The 5,125-nt window shown below is 40.6% G+C and overlaps 1 long non-coding RNA gene across 1 annotated transcript; it reads left to right on the top strand.

Moving 5' to 3' along the window:
- Positions 1-451: 451 nt before the first annotated feature.
- LOC310782521 lies at positions 452-4,001 on the top strand. Its single transcript, XR_014553028.1, has 3 exons — positions 452-618; positions 1,962-2,073; positions 2,714-4,001. It is a non-coding gene; the product is annotated as an uncharacterized lncRNA (long non-coding RNA).
- The last annotated feature ends 1,124 nt before the right edge of the window (positions 4,002-5,125 follow it).

The following is a 5,125-nucleotide window of genomic DNA, read 5'->3' as shown; positions in this document are numbered from 1 at the left end:
TGTTTTTCATGTGAAGCAAGATGCACCCTGTGATGATTCACCTTAATGGTTGATTGCTTTCACCTGTTTTCTTTCCCCCACGCACATCAGTGGGAGGAGATGTTTGACTTGTATATACTGTATGGGTGCTCTGTCATTTTGTGCAACGCTTCCTTCCCTACCAAAAAACAAAAAACACTTCCGCCCCTTCGGCTGTTTCTCTCCCTCTCATTTTTAGATCAGTGTTGACCACAGTGTGTTTGCAAGTTTTACACTACACACTATTAGAAGGGTACATGGGTGTGTACACGCACGCACGCATGCACGCACACACACACACACACACACACACACACACACACACACACACACACACACACACACACACACACACACACACACACACACACACACACACTACATGATTGGTCACAAAAGGGTTTTTGCTTATCGCGTTACAGAAGATGTTAGGGATGAGGCAGGATAAGACGCAAGGCAGAGAAGGACATACTGACAGATAGAGCGAGGCAGACAGACAGAGACAGACAGTTATGATGATGATGAAGATGAAGAAGACAGTCCTTCTGGTGGTCTGCAGCATCCTGCTTTTCTCAACCTTGGCTGAATCTAGTGTACCAAGTAAGTTTACTGCCTTGTCTCCACAGGTCAGAGTAATGCCATGAGGTCAAATGTCTAGAAACCGCCAAACCTGCTTGCTGGTTGAATATGACATATTGGCAAATGGCAATAGACTTGATGCTATAGAATACATGCACTGTATTGTGGGGAACTTTTGCACAGCTTTCAATTTTAATTGTTAGCTGTGGTAAACTGATTTGTTTGTTTTTCTGTTCATGCTGTTCTTACTTATTAATGCCGAAGCAAAAATATTGATTCATGCCATAATCAAATCAAACCAAACCACAGCAAGCCTCAGCAGCCATTGAATATATGAGTCTAAAGCTTATACACCAGGGGTCCCCAATTACTTTTCACCAAGGGCCACATTTTGCTGAGGGTCGGCGGCCGAACTGTGCCGACGGCCGCAAGGCAGCGGCGTGAAACATTTGGTGCATTTGAAGCCAGAGGAATAGAGGAATAACTCATTTTAAATGAACAGTTCTGTTGTCATTATTCAGTCTTAACCACCACTTTGATCCTTTTCTCGCTCACTCCTATGTCACCACCTGGAGGGCTTGAAATTAACTTTTTTGAACACCTGCCAATGGCTGCTAGATTTTAAGCATTTTACCAGCCAATTAGAATTTCCACTAGCCAACATATTTTTCTTGAAATAAACCAAAATATGAGTGGGTTAATTTAAGCATCAGTAAGTGGCCCGTGTGTCAAAGCCTGTGTTGAGGGTCACACAAGAACAAAAATGCACTCTTGAAGCAAAATAAATCCAAAACCAACGAGTTAAGTATTTAAATTTCTACTTCAATATAGAACCATCATTTCTTACACATGAAATTACTTTAAGCCGTTTTAGTCATCAAGATTATTGAAAAATATTCCATATTCCAGACTGAAATGTTATAACAGAAGTATTGACCAGAATGACATGACCATTTGGACACCTATTCAGTGTTGATCAGTAATTTCTTACATTACATTTAGCCTGATTTAATCAGGATGATTGAAAAATATTAACAGAAGTTGACTATTAGAATGACTTGAACATGAACAATTGGACACTTCCTCAGTGTTGAACTGTAATTTATACACATGAGATTACTTTTAGCCAGATCTTGCATGTTGCGTTCAGGTACACTGTAAAAAAAAAAAAAAAAAGCAATTCCGGCACGGGCCACACAGCTCGCCGGCCGCGGGCCGCTATTTGGGAAACCCTGTTATACACTATACTGCTTTGTAAATGTAGCATACATGTCTAATAGTATGAACAAGAGAAGCATACGGAAAGGGGAAGAAGACCACATGGTATCTGTGCTGCTCATGTTGTTTCTCTGTCTGTTTCTCAGGCGGCGGTGGTCCAGATGCATGCTGTTTCACATTTATCCCCAAACGCGTGCCTAAGCGCCTGTTGGTGAGCTACAGTTACACACACAGTCAGTGTGCCAAGAAGGGTGTAGTGTGAGTGTTGCATCTCCTGTTTTATTGATCTTCAACCTTACAGACTTTGCTACTCCTGCACAAGTGTAGGAGTTATCATGCAGTTATCATAACCAGGCTTTAGGCCACATTTTAATTGATCTGTCATTATAGACATACTATACAGTTCATATCAAGTTTCAGAATTAGCTGATAAAATGTAATATCTGCATGATGTTATAGAGACAGTTGTTTTTTTTAGCTTTCAATCACCATAATGGCAGCTGCCGTGATTAAAAAGAAATCATCAATAAAATTGGGTTACTGAAACATTTAAGATAACTTGGCAATTAAAAAATAATAATCGAGAGAAAATCTGCAATTAATTAAAAAATAATCTACTAAAGGTGCAACGGTTGCGGCAACACATCTGTCACTAAAACAACATTCAGGAGTGTTACTGCAATTGTAAAATGCCCAAGTTGAGCCTGATTGGCTGACTGAGTTGCTATTGGCCGAATTATTGACTGATTGATTATCTGGTTGGTTTGATGACTGTAAATGCAAGGCAAAATGCAACAACAGCAGGAATGATCTGTGTGTGTGTGTGTGTGTGTGTGTGTGTGTGTGTGTGTGTGTGTGTGTGTGTGTGTGTGTCTCTCTCTCTCTCTCTCTGTTATAGCTTTCAGATGAAGAGGAAGAAGCTCTGTGCTGACCCAACTCACGACTGGGTAAAGGACCTCATCAACGTTGTGGATTCCAGACCATAGGCCCAAACTGCTAAAGTGGAGGGTTCTGGGTCCCACTGAGTACCTGTAACCCCAGCAAGCAATCTGATTGGTCCAAATTATGTTTTAACCACACCATATAAAGCAGAACCCCCCTCCCAAAAAATGAGTAGTAACCCATGAGTTAGATTACCATCTTCATCGCTTTTCCATTTTTCTTTCCTTTTTCTCTCATTTGAATTGGTTTAAAACTGCAAAATAATTTCTCAGATGAACACTGTTTTAATGTGATGTCATGTGATGTATTGAATGTAACGTTTTCAGTGCTAAAGCCCCGCCCCCCTCCCCCCCCCCCCCCCCACACACACACACACACACACACACACACACACACACACACACACACACACACACACACACACACACACACACACACACACACACACACACACACACACACACACACACACACACACACACATTTTTCTTCCATTTGATGATATTGTTTTCTATACAATGAAGTATTACAAATATTTGTTTTAAGGTGGTTTTCCTACACACTTTGGTTATATTTAGGTCTTCAAAATCAAGTTTCCTGTAGTGTCGTCCTCAATAGACGAGACTGAGAACTTCAACTCTGGCCTACAATCCATTGAACATCAGTCTGTTAAAGTCACGGGAGGTCTACAAACGCTTTATAGTCAGGCACAAACAATCTATTTATTAGCTATATATATATATATATATACCCCCGCAAGGTACAAGCGGGGGTATGCTTGGTGTCCAAACTGCAGTATAGAGGAAAAGAGGACACCGTACCCAGACCTGAGTTTTATGTGTGTGTAGTCATGCTTATAGTAGGAGAGAATGAATGTCCGCACACCGGTTAAGCTCCCATAATTTAATAATTGAAATAGCGCAACGTTTCGACCCCACACGGGTCTTCTTCAGGCAATCAATCAACCATGCTTATAGTCATGATGTCGGGGGACTCAATATAGATACATTGATTTATTCTATTATGCAAACCCAATGAGTCATAAGTTTTTAGCTCTTTTTGCAACTGCTGCGCCTGTTGCTTAATGCACTTTTTATACTCTTTTTTAAAGTTTTGTTGTGATGCTTTTAAATGTCCATTTTATTTTCTTCTTTTATTCTTTTATTTTCCTGTCATCCATTTTATGTGAAGCACTTTGAATTGCCTCTGTGTATGAAATGTGCTATACAAATAAACTTGACTTGACTTGACTTGACTATATATATATTTATATACGGGAGGAAACACACACAACCATGGAGAAGCAAACTTCACACAGAAAGGACCTGGGACGGAACAGGGTTTGAACCCGGGACCTTCTTGCTGTTAGTGTGAGGTAATAGTGCTAACCACTGAGCCACCTTATTAACCTCATATGGGAAATTACATTTCTTATGGAGAAAATCTGGTGCCAAGTCCCTGTGTCTGTTTGCAATACAGAAAATATAAGAATAAAAAAGCTGTCCTTTCAAGGGACTATTAGATCTTTTAACATGGCTAATAGCTAACTGACTAATACAGTACATCAACTTCTGATATATATAGACTACAATCAAACATTTTGTAATTTCAGTACTTTGATGAAAATTGATTTAGTCTCACAGTTCAAATACAAAATGGAACCCAAGTGCACGACTCAAGAGGCAGAGTTCAAAGTAAATAGTCTTTACTCAAATAAAGATTCAAGGAACAAAATACAGGCAACAAACCAAAAGATCTGGCTGTGGCAAAATCCAAAAGTCAGGGTCAAAAAGCTACAAACAAGAGTGCTGGAAGAAGCTAAGGCCATGAAGCACAAAGACAATCTGCAGTACATGAATGGGCCTGAAGAGGTGCTAGAGAGCTGATTAGGGAAGGAGGAGCAGGAGAGTGGGGATGATTAGCAACTAGGGGGCAAGGCAGGCAGGTGGGAGTGGCCGGGTCTGAAATGACAGCAGAGTTAGAACAATAACATGACTCACAGAACACAAACCATGACATAACTGAAAGAATGATTGAATACAAATCCATGACCATTACAGCTTCAAGAGACGGAAAATACTGATGCAATTCAAACCATGCACCCCCCCCCCCAACACAAACACACACACACACACACACACACACACACACACACACACACACACACACACACACACACACACACACACTGACAGCAGAGGTGTCGGTGTGATCATGGTATGGTCTTTCCTTTACCAGCATTAGTACCTCACACCTCCGCCCCTTCCTCTCTCTCAATTCAATTCAATTCAATTCAAAGGGGCTTTATTGGCATGAGAAACATACGTATACATTGCCAACGCAAGTGTCAAATAAAAACAAAAGCAAA

Source organism: Poromitra crassiceps, assembly GCF_964638095.1.
Source record: "Poromitra crassiceps genome assembly, chromosome: 9".
In the NCBI taxonomy this organism is placed as follows: domain Eukaryota; kingdom Metazoa; phylum Chordata; class Actinopteri; order Beryciformes; family Melamphaidae; genus Poromitra; species Poromitra crassiceps.
The sequence above is the reverse complement of the archived record's forward strand: the minus strand, read 5'-3'. Positions and strand labels throughout refer to the sequence as shown.